This window comes from Oncorhynchus keta, chromosome 14 (assembly GCF_023373465.1).
Source record: "Oncorhynchus keta strain PuntledgeMale-10-30-2019 chromosome 14, Oket_V2, whole genome shotgun sequence".
Taxonomy (NCBI): Eukaryota; Metazoa; Chordata; class Actinopteri; order Salmoniformes; family Salmonidae; genus Oncorhynchus; species Oncorhynchus keta.
In genome coordinates this window covers 42,078,471-42,091,206 of record NC_068434.1, presented here as the reverse complement: position 1 = coordinate 42,091,206, position 12,736 = coordinate 42,078,471, and positions in this window count along the sequence as shown.

Genomic DNA, 12,736 nt, shown 5'->3' with positions numbered 1-12,736 from the left:
CTTAAAAACGAATTACAAAAACACTATTCTTTGTGTTTCAATCTGTAGAATTATAGCCTATTGTTTTATTTCTTTTTACTTTCCTAAAACAATAATTGTCAACCTCATGGTTCAGCTGTCAGGCCTTCTGGCTTAGGCGTCCACTGTATTAATAAAAATGATATGTATATATATACACAGTGCAATTGGAAAGTATTCAGACCCCTTGACTTTTTTTACATTTTGTTACGTCATCGACATGTTCTAAAATGGATTACATTTGTTCCTCAATCTACACACAATATCCCAAAATGACAAAGCAAAGACAGTTTTCTTTAGTTTTTTTTGTTGCAAATGTATATAAAAAAACTGAGATATCACATGTACGTAAGTATTCAGACACTTTATTCAGTACTTTGTTGAAGCACCTTTGGTAGCGATTACAGCCTTAAGTCTTTTTGGGCATGAGGCTACAAGCTTGGCACACCTGTATTTGGGGATTTTCTTTCATTCTTCTCTGCAGATCCTCTCAAGCTCTGTTAGATCGGATGGGGAGGCTCACTGTATGTATAGCTATTTTCTCCAAAGATGTTTGATCGGGTTCAAGTACGGGCTCTGGCTGGGCCACTCAAAGACATTCAGAGACTTGTCCCAATGCCACCCCTGCGTTGTCTTGGCTGTGTGTTAAGGGTTGTCCTTCTGGAAGGTTCTCCCATTTGCACAGAGGAACTCTGGAGCTCTGTCAGAGTGACCATCGGGTTCTTGGTCACCTTCATGACCAAGGCCACTCTCTCCCGATTGCTCAGTTTGGCCTGGCGGCCAGCTCTAGGAAGAGTCTTGGTGGTTCCTAATCTCCTTCCATTTAAGAATGATGGAGGCCACTGTGTTATTGGCGACCTTTAATGCTGCAGACAATTCCTTCAACCTCATTGTTTGGTCTTTGCTCTGACATGCACTGTCAACTGTGGGACCTTATATAGACAGGTGTGTGCCTTTCCAAATCATGTCCAATCAATTTAATTTACTACAGGTGGGCTCCAATCAAGTTGTAGAGACATCTCAAGGATGATCAATGGAAACAGGACGCACCTGAGCTCAATGTTGAGTATCATAGCAAAGGGTCTGAATACTTATGTAAATAAGGTATTTCTGTTATAAAAACCTGTTTTTGATTTGTCATCATGGGTATTGTGTGTAGATTGATGAGGAAAAATCTTTAAGAATAAGGCTGTACCATAAAAAAATGTGGAAAAGATGAAGGAGTCTGAATACCTTCTGAATGCACTGTATAAAGGAAGGGAAGCTAAGGCCACGAAATTCCCCAGAGAGAGATAGAGATATGCTGGCTGCATGCTATGACACCGACATTAATTTCTTCATAGCCTACTTGTCAGAAAGGCTACTGTGTCTGCGTACATTTTTATTTTTATTTTATCCCCGTTTTCTCCCCAATTTCATGGTATCCAATTGCTAGTAGCTACTATCTTGTCTCATCGCTACAACTCCCGTACGGACTCGGGAGAGAGAAGGTTGAAGGTCATGCGTCCTCCGATACACAACCCAACCAAGCCGCACACAGCGCGCATCCAACCCAAAAGCCAGCCGCACCAATGTGTCGGAGGAAACACCTTGCACCTGGCAACCTTGGCTGGCACGCACTGCACCCGGCCCACCACAGGAGTTGCTGGTGCACGATGAGACAAGGATATCCCTACCGGCACGGACCTCCCAGTCGCAGCCGGTTACGACAGAGCCTGGGCGCGCAACCAGAGTCTCTGGTGGCACAGCTGGAGCTGTGCCAGCAGCTAACCACTGCCCCACCCGGGAGGCCCCCTGCGTACATTTTGAATTAGAATATTTTTTATAAAGATAAGCATTATATTGTTAGATTATAGTAGTAATTGGTAGGCCTAAAACATTCTTCTTCACCTCAAGCTTATCTGTCGGAGTCAGTTGGAGCTCCTGTGCGCACTGTCTTCATACCATAGGCCTACAGTATGGTAGGCTAATAGCCACACCACACCAAACCTTCACAAAGTTTCTAAACTTTATTAGGGTAATATCAAAAGTAAGTCAAGCCATTGTTTATATGGAAAATTTGAGCAGGATATTATATTGCGGCAAACACATTACAGTTGGAACTTAATTTGGCCAAAGAAAATGTCTCAAAGGAATGAAACACGTTTTTCATATTTAAAGAACCGGTTCGAATTAATAAATAGGCCTACAATAATAACAAGGATTTTACAATAATAATAATGATAAAAATATATATATATTATAAAGACGAAAGAATATATAAATTATAGTTCCAAAATTGCATCCTATCTGAATAGACAGATGCACAATAGCCTGCTTTTTTATCAGCTTTTCATTTATTTTATCGTCCAAATGCCGGCAATTACCGGGAAACCCTGTACCTCAGTGGCTTCCCATAGCCCCTCTGCACACACTGCGGCACCCCTGTCCAATGTCCTGACAGCGCAGCGAAGAAAGAGATTTTGCACCAACATGTCACTCAATGATATTAAGTGATTTGGTATTTTTAAACAAGGACATAAAACTAAAACTGAGGGGGCTAAGGCCCCTTTTGCCCCCTCGTGGTGCCGGGTACAGTGTGTGTAATGAGAGAGGCATTAGAGGCAGTGTGAAAGATGGGGAATGCGTTTTAAGCGGTCTAATGGACATCAGCACTGCTGTGTCTGTGTCTGTGTGTGTGTTGTTCCTCCAGTCCAGGGTGGTGCCCACGGCCTGCTTGCTAAATGGAAACATGGCTTTTGACGAAACTGCACTGAAGCTGCACTTTTGAGCGGGGGAAAATATTTGCTTTGAAAGCATTTTAAATATCGCCCTGTGAATATCTGTACATGCATGAGTGTGTTCGAGCATGTGTGTGTGTGTGCGTGTGTGTGTCTCCGGTTCTGCAATAAAACAATACCTCTGTGATGCGAAGCTGATTTTATATTGTGCTGACCACACCATAAAAGACACACTCTGTCAAAGGATAAACTATTAGTGACTTGGAACTGAAGTACCTCCATTAAACATCTTTAAACATGTTTACATTAGTGTCTCCATCAATAAACCTCCATGGAAATGTGAATAAACACCAGACCGTGTATTCCCTAAGTTAGCAGTGGACAATCAGTTCCTGCCTAATTGTCTGTCAGGGACAAAATCTGGGTCAAGCAGGGATAGATTCCTCTGGTTGTGTAGCGTTGAAAAAAACACCATCATCTGGCTTTGGAACAACTTCTTTGGCAACCCTCGAGAAAAAAACGAGGGAAGGAGAAAGAGAAAAAAACACCCCATACGTGAGAGAGTGTGTGGTTTGGTGCCTGATGTGGAAAGCTGGGGTGTTTTTACTCTACTGCAATGCTGTGATTACAACAGAGCCAGCAGAAAGATTTGTTAAGAAGCGGGCGGTGGCTGCGGCTGCGGCTGCGGTGTGTATGTGTGTGTGTGTGTGTGTGTGTGTGTGTGTGTGTGTGTGTGTGTGTGTGTGTGTGTGTGTGTGTGTGTGTGTGTGTGTGTGTGTGTGTGTGTGTGTGTGTGTGTGTGTGTGTGTGTGTGTGTGCACGAGCGTGTTTGTGGGGCGGTGGCTATGTAATGGCCATAGATATGACATCACTAAGTGGGTGGCAGAGAAGCAGGCTAGGCTGAGGCTGATCCCTAAAACACAGCCCCATCGCTCCACCCTAAACTTAACATCTCTGCAAACGGTTTTCTGCACCCAAATTGTTTCCTGAAGCATATTGAAGCTAACAGAGGGGTCCACAGAGAACATATGTACTAATCCTATCAAACAAGTTAGGAGAAATATATGTTTTAATACGTACATCTCCACATGACCTATCTTCCGTATAGGCCTACATTATAATGCAAATAACATGCAAACTGCTCAATTCTAAATATGTCATATGTTTTTGTTTATATCAGTGGTTGTTCGTATATGTTTGTAGATCGACTGAGGTGAAGGAACTAGATGGCGTTCACATTTGTATTCCTAGGCATTACTAATCAAGCTCCGCACAAACAGACATCAAAGGAGCACACAGATGATCATATTATCACATACACACTCATTATTAGAATGTTACTGACTCTGTACTAATATCAGTGATGCAGTGGTAAAAACAAGGTGGGTAATGGATAAGATGAACAACCACCGATATAAATTAAAACGTATGACATTTTTAGAGCTGTTTTCTTTGCCTATTGATTGCGTTTTAATGTAGGCCTGTAGGGAAGATATGCCATGTCCAGATGTTCATATTGAAACAGATCATTTTTTAAAGTTCCTAACTTGTTTGATAAGATTAGTACAGATTTTCTCTGTGGACTCCACATTTAGGAGCCACTCTCTCAGCTTGCTTCCTCTCTCGCTGTCTCCTCTGCTTCCTCCTTCATGCATTGCAGCTTGCCTCAGTCTCACCACTGACCACCACATCCCTGTCTGTCTAGGCAGCCTAAAGCAAAGTTATTAGTCTATTCCTGTTATTTACAAAGCATGTGACAAATAAGATTTCATTGAATTATTCTGAAAACATATTTTTTGCTCCTGCTGAAGTAGGCTCTGTTTAACGTTAGCTTCTTACTTCATCCTTCAGGATGTCTGTAGACACGGAAGGAGTCGAGGAATGGTTTTAACACTTTGTCCAGCATCTCGCAAACACATTGTCAGCAGCGTCTGTAGTTTTGCCTACTTCCTTAGTGAGCTGACTTCGAGCTGGGGGTTTGTTTCACGTCTCAGGCCCTTGGCCTGTGCCCGCGTGAGGGCGGAGTAAGCTGTTTATCAAAGTGGTGAATGTGCTGCTAAAAAAGCAAATCCAGGGGGGCAAATCCAAGGGGGCAAATCCAGGGGGGCAAATCCAGGGGGGCAAATCCAGGGGGGAAACAAACAAAGCGTTGTTTATGATTCCACTCGTTCGTAAAGAGGCAGATGAGATTATAAATACAGTACTGAACTTTGATCAACATTGGGAACAATATTTAAAAATGTACCCATAATAGATGATCTCTTTTGTGTCCCCCAAATATATATATACAGTACAAGTCAAAAGTTTGGACACACATACTCATTCACGGGTTTTTTCTTTATTTGTACATTGTAGAATAATAGTGAAGATATCAAAACTATGAAATAACACATATGGAATCACGTAGTAACCAAAAAAATGTTAAACAAATCAGAATATATTTGAGATTTTAGATTCTACAAAGTAGCCACCCTTTGCCTTGACAGAACTATAGTTTCTTGACTAAGTGCTACTAGCCATACAATATATTTTAGTTGTGTATTTTCACTAGTGGAACAGCCATCCCTGCCCTCTTCCAGGACAAGCACAGTCATCCACAGGACAGAAAGAAACAATCTCACCAAAGCAGAGGAATGTGCCATTAAAAAAACCAAAGATTCGACATGGTTTTCCTCTCAACCTCAGAGAGAAAGAGAGAAGATGAGCAAAATGAAGAGAAAGGTAGAGTTGTCAATGGTATCTGTTAAAAGCAGCCAACACGCCCTCATAAACGTGTTATCGTTCACATTTTTAGACACCCTCAGTCGCTCTGTGTGTCACGTGTGTGTTTTTGCGTGTGCGTGTGCTCGTGTGTTGTTTGTGTGTGTGGCGTGTGCGTGTACGTTTGCCCCCACATACCAGCAGTCTCTGTGTCATCGGTTCCACCAGCACAGTCCCCCTTACCCCTTACCTCCTAGGCACTTGTGGAGATCACAAAGGACCTGAAAGGAGGAGACAATTATACTTACCACATGGATGAGGATCTCTTAGTTCATTACGTATACCTATCAGAGCCTCTATGAGGTAGGGGCTAGGGGGTCTGGGCTCATTTGTGACCGGGCGGGTGACACATCCTCAGAGGTAGAGAAAGAGAGCAATACACACACAGATTTTACTGCAATTCCCTGGCATTTTTGGAAGCACGTTCCTTTATTGGTAAGTGAGGAAGCAGGGGATTGGCTAAAGTCTCCGTGACCAATCTGAACCAGCGCTAGGCTCCCACATCTCTGTTTACACACCCACATGCACACGATAGTGGTGCACGGGTCAGCTGTTTGTTCATCCGCACCCGCCTGCAATTGCTAATAACCCATCAGCGACCGCCCGACTATATGTGATAAAGTGAAAATCTGTGGCTCGCACCCAACCCTGACCTGCTAATATCGAAAATGTGCTATAGGCTTCAGAACAATTTTTTTGACAGGGGGCGCAGGATATTTTTGAGCCTGATTTAGATACATTGATGCTTATAATTTCGGACATTTGGGTAGGCTATTTGTAAGTCAGCTTGTCTATAATTAGATACGTGTAGCTTCTCTTTTGTCATGATATGTTCCCACAGAAGACTCAATAAGCCCTTTGCTCAATAGAATAATGTAATAGATCGATAGAACGAATCATTCAACGCCGTTGACATACAGTAAGTCAAGTTTTCTCTGTCTTCTTTTGGGGAGCAAAGACATTCAGGGACTGAAAATACAGTAACACAACAACAACAACAACAACAACAACAACAACAACAACAACAACAAAAATGAGCAAAATGTCCAAATGACATCAGTTTGATATAAGAAAACTGAAAATAACCCAACATGTTTCTGATGAGATTTCAGTTTGGCTTCCTATGCATATTTTATGTGGATGAAATACGATCAGCTTTTATGATGAAGAGAGCACCGTACAGGATGGTATCTAACTGAACATTACATTCTCTAAAGATGCAGGAAGAAAGATATCACATCTCTCACATCTTATTTTAACACAAGAAATGCTTCATTCTGCAGGAGTTATTATTAAGGCTATGTGAAAGGTTATAGATTTCAGTTTCCATTTAACCCATCTAAAACAGTAGGCTATAGTTCCCTTTCCATGCCATGGGCCTATTGAAAGTCCCCTCTTGTGACAGTCCAATTTTTATAGCACCTCACAATCATCACAAATAACAACGCCGGCACTGCTATCAGCCTCTATTCACCACTTCACCAAAATATTTTCAGAACTTTTCTGGCCCTCTACCTTCTCTTTATTTTCAACTATCCTTTCGCAGCTTCTGTCTTATTGAATTCAACTTCGACCATGTCCTTTTTGCCTACGTGGATTGAAGTGAACTTTTTCTGCACGTTCCCTAAAGCACGACTTGGCAATTGACTGTGTAGGCTATTTGGTGCGTGTACAGTTAAGCCCTGAAGTTTAGACTTATGCACTAATACCAGATAGCCTAAAATAACGAAAGAAAAAACTCAATGTAGCCTATAGATTTAAATGACACAAGAATGACACATTAATGGATTTTTCTTTAAGGTATTGTTTCTCTTTATTCAATCCGCCCGCCACCCACCCACCCGTGATCCACACAATATTGAATAACCCTGAAGCCGTCCACCCCGATGAGTCAAACCGTACATCACTAACACACACACGCACACACACTCACTCACTCACTCATGTCAGGACTTCCGAGTTGAGAGCCTCCCTGATTGACCCTCCAAATGTGATACACACACACACACACACACACACACACACACACACACACACATGCTTTCGATTAGTCCCCAGGATTCAAAAGCAATGTAAATGCAATGTTTAAACACACATATCCATCTATCTACATCACTGACAGTAATCACACACACTTCCTGCTTCCAACCCGACTTTACAGTAAATTATTATTATTGAAAAGTCCTTGGTTCCAACCTGTCATTAGACAGGCCCCTCAGCAGTAGGGCATGGTTACACTTTAACATAATAAACTAAAGAACTAGCTAGCAGCTCTATATTTAAGGCACGTCTAGATATGTCAATGAAAACACCTCAGCGCACCGCTGCATTTTTAGACTGACCCAGGTGTGTTGTATTCCAGTGGTCAGTGTGCAGGTACGTGTGGGTGGATGTGTGTGTGTGTGGAAAGTCTGTTCATGCATGTGTGTGTGTTTGTGTGTTTGCATCAGTGGAGGTTCCTCGGAGGAGGAAGGTCGGAGAACCATCCTCCTCAGTGAATTTCACAAAAATATGGTGACAATGATGTAGGCTGTGTGTGATGGTTATGATATGATTTGTCTTGGAAAGGCTTTTGCATTGAATTCCACAAGCGAAAGGGTGAGAGGAGGAGAGTGCGAAGATGCGAGAAGGAATACAACGTGGCTGCTATCAAAGTGAACTGTGTTTAAACCTGATCAGGGGTGTATTCATTCCACCGATTCTGAAGAAAAACATTTCTTAAACGGAAGCAAATGGAACGTAACGGGGATAAACATACTTGAATTTGTCAAATAGAAACTCTGGTTTGAAACTGTTGGGCTAACGATTACACCCTAGATCAAATAGATGCAGGCAAGAGTGTGCAAGCCGGTATTGAATGTGTCGCTGTCTGTCACCTCAGATTTGTCTCTTAACCTGTGTTCACCTTAACCTATGTGTGTGTGTGTGTGAGTGTGTGTGTGTGTGTGTGTGTGTGTGTGTGTGTGTGTGTGTGTGTGTGTGTGTGTGTGTGTGTGTGTGTGTGTGTGTGTGTGTGTGTGTGTGTGTGTGTGTGTGTGTGTGTGTGTGTGTGTGTGTGTGTGTGTGTGTGTGTGTGTGTGAGTGTGTGTGTGTGAGTGTGTGTGTGTGTGTGTGATTCAGACAGTGGGCCCCTCCCTCTGGGGTCCTCAGCCCCTCCAGCCCTGTTACTCATTAGGCATCTGCACAGTGCCAGAATAAATAAGGAAAGACGGAGGGAAAAAATCACTCTCCTCTCCTCTCCGTTTGTGAATGGGTAGAACATTAACGAATTCCAAAGTGTTTACAAACACCAGAGCCCCCCACTTCACTCTTTCTGCCGTCCTCTCTGTCATTAATTCGCTCTCTTTGCCATTTGAAAGAGTGGAGATGGGAGGTAGAGGGAGAGAGAGACTTTTCCTCTCAGAGAGAGGGGTCTTGTGAAATCAGATGCCGTAATTTTATTTGGATGAACAGAATCGTGTCGTCGCGCAACACTCCCAAATACACATTCAAGTACTTAACTTGTTTTCTCCCTCCTCTCCTTCCCTTTCTTTTCCTCCTCTTTAGATGACGCATCTGTTCCTATACATCGTTACATGTTTGCTGGCAGAGACAAACAGCCTTAGTTTAAACAAAGAGGAGGGTAGTGTGTGTGTGTGTGTGTGTGTGTGTGTGTGTGTGTGTGTGTGTGTGTGTGTGTGTGTGTGTGTGTGTGTGTGTGTGTGTGTGTGTGTGTGTGTGTGTGTGCGACGGTGCGTGTGCGCGTGTGTGTGTGTATGCGCACATGTGTTTGTGTGTGGTGTGTGTGTGTTCCTGCTTCCAGGGTTATATAAACCAAAGGGAAGGATAAATGACAGCATCCAGCATTAGTTTGTCATCATCAACATAAACACACGTACATCATCTTAAAGACTAACATGTGCTGGAGCCAATATGCACATTCACATAACCAGACGGGGGAATCAGTTAGAAGAGAGAGAGAGAGAGATGGAGGGAGGGAGGGGGGATACATATATAGAGGAAGAGAGGAAGAGGGAGAAAGAGACAGATTGGGTGAGAGGGAGAGAGGGGGAGAAAGAGAGAGAGAGAGAGAGAGAGAGAGAGAGAGAGAGAGAGAGAGAGAGAGAGAGAGAGAGAGAGGGGGAGCATTATAAGTATATCCAGTGTTGGTCGAGCTTGGCGGTCTGGTTCATGAGACCTTGGTGTAGGCTGGCCCTCCTGAGTCTCTGGGGCTGAAAGGTAAACAATGGTTTGGTTTTCCACCTAACCATGCAGGAGAAATAACTACATGATGCCAGAGGAAATGAAAGTAAACAACATCATTCATTGTTATCACTCTCATACCACTACTCCCTCCCATACATCACCCAACACTCCTCCTGTCTATCCTTTCATCCACCCCTCCATCTCTCTATCCCTTCGTCCACCCATCCATCTCTCTAACACTTCATCCACCCCTCTTTCTCTCTATCCTTTCATCCACCCCTCCATCTCTCTATCCTTTCATCTACCCCTCTTCAGCTCTATCCCTTCATCCACCCCTCCATCTCTCTATCCTTTCATTCACACCTCCATCTCTCTAATGCTTCATCCACCCCTCTTTCTCTCTATCCTTTCATCCACCCCTCTTTCTCTCTATCCTTTCATCCACCCCTCTTTCTTTCTATCCTTTCATCCACCCGTCTTTCTCTCTATCCCTTCATCCACACCTCCATCTCTCTACCCCTTCATCCACCTCTCCTCATCTATATCCATTCATCCACCCCTACATCTCTTTATCCCTTCATCCACCCCTCCTCATCTCTATCATTTCATCCACCCCTCCGTATCTCTATCCTTTCATCTACCCCTCTGTCACTCTATCCTTTCATCCACCCCTCCATCTCTATCCCTTCATCCACCCCTCTGTCTCTCTATCCTTTCATCCACCCCTCTGTCTCTCTATCCTTTCATCCACCCCTCCATATCTATATCCCTTAATCCACACCTCTGTCTCTCTATCCCTTCTTCCACCCCTCTATCTCTCTATCCTTTCATCCACCCCTCTGTCTCTCTATCCCTTCATCCACCCCTCTGTCTCTCTATCCGTTCATCCACCCCTCTGTCTCTCTATCCTTTCATACACCCCTCTGTCTCTCTATCCTTTCATCCACCCCTCTGTCTCTCTATCCTTTCATCCACCCCTCTGTCTCTCTGTCCCTTCATCCACCCCTCTGTCTCTCTATCCTTTCATACACCCCTCCATCTCTCTATCCCTTCATCCACCCCTCTGTCTCTCTATCCCTTCATCCACCCCTCCATCTCTCTATCCTTTCATCCACCCCTCTGTCTCTCTATCCCTTCATCCACCCCTCTGTCTCTCTATCCCTTCATCCACCCCTCTGTCTCTCTATCCTTTCATCCACCCCTCTGTCTCTCTGTCCCTTCATCCACCCCTCTGTCTCTCTATCCTTTCATCCACCCCTCTGTCTCTCTATCCTTTCATCCACCCCTCTGTCTCTCTATCCTTTCATCCACCCCTCTGTCTCTCTATCCCTTCATCCACCCCTCTGTCTCTCTTTCCTTTCATACACCCCTCTGTCTCTATGTCCCTTGGTTTGGGTTAAATGCAGAAGACACATTTCAGTTGTACAACTGACTAGGTATCCCACTTTACCTTTCCTTTCATCCACACTTCTGTCTCTCTATCCCTTCATCCACCCCTCTGTCTCTCTATCCTTTCATCCACCCTTCTGTCTGTCTATTCCCTAATTTGATGAACAAATAAGATAAAATGTATCCAAGGGTAAATTTGGTGTTCGATATACTTAAGAATCAAAAGTAAATGTAATCAAAAGTAAATGTAATCAAAAGTAAATGTAATCAAAAGTAAATATAATCAAAAGTAAATGTAATCAAAAGTAAATGTAATCAAAAGTAAATATAATCAAAAGTAAATGTAATCAAAAGTAAATGTAATCAAATGTAAATGTATCTGAGGGTAAATGCTGGGATTGAAGACGGTTGGAGGTGCTGTGCACCTGTATGTCTGCATGTAGGCACATACAGAAAAACATAATTCAAAAAAGCTCCCGAGCATCACACCACCCAGTGTTGGACATTTACTGCAGGTTGCCCTAGCGATACAATCCCTCCCCCCTCTAGGTGTTTCTCAAGTGGACCTCTCTCTTTTAAAACACACTAGATGCCTTTGAACCTTCCTGAATGCATAGTGAATCAGGTCAGCTGTTTCTAGGAATTGGATGTGTCTGACTCTGTCCCTCTCTCCCTCTATCTCTCTTTCTCTAGCCTCTGTCTCTTCCCTGTGCTTTGTAAGATCCTTGGAGAGCGGAGACAGAGTCAGTTGGCTGGGGAAATATGTTTGCATCGCACACACACGCACGCACACACACACACGCACGCACGCACGCACACACACACACGCACGCACACGCACGCACGCACGCACGCACGCACACACACACACACACACACACACACACACACACACACACACACACACACACACACACACAAAAACTCTGGGTCAATGCTCTCCCAAATATGTCCACAGCTCACATTATCAAATAGCATAAATATTTCTCAGTGTGCTCACATGGAGCAGAGTAGAGCAGAGCCGAGGCTGCTGTATCTGGACTATAGTTCTAGCTTCAGGTTATGTAACAGAAGGGACATCCAGTGAGACTACAAATCCCACATCCTCTTGAACACCCTACTGTTTTCTCTCTGGGCTCGGAACGGTCAGCTAATCCAACTGGATCCCTGGGTGGGACCCAGCCAAGCCAAGCCAAACCTCCTATCACAGTGAGCTACCTACCCCAGTACTGCTGGAGCCTTCCTGGATGTGGGCGCACTGCCATCTCTGCGAAGAGGTCAGGATCTTCATGGCACAGATGGTAAAGGCATTGCCCATTAAATGCAGGATTGCCGGTTCAAGCTCAGCTCATTCTCTGCCACATCAATCTCTACACATTCCCTGAACAATCCAGCCAGCATACTGTATCACCAGCATAACAGTGTAGTGGCACTCGTCTCAGACATGTCTGTAGGATTTTCTAAACACCATTACTTAAGCAATAAGGCCCGAGGAGGTGTGGTTTATGAACAATATACCACGGCTAAGGGCTGTTCTTAAGCACAAAGCATCACGGAGTGCCTGGATACAGCCCTTAGCCGTGGTATATTGGGCATATGGGACGGCAGGGTAGCCTCGTGTTTAGAGCGTTGGACTAGTAACCGACAGGTTGCAAGTTCAAACC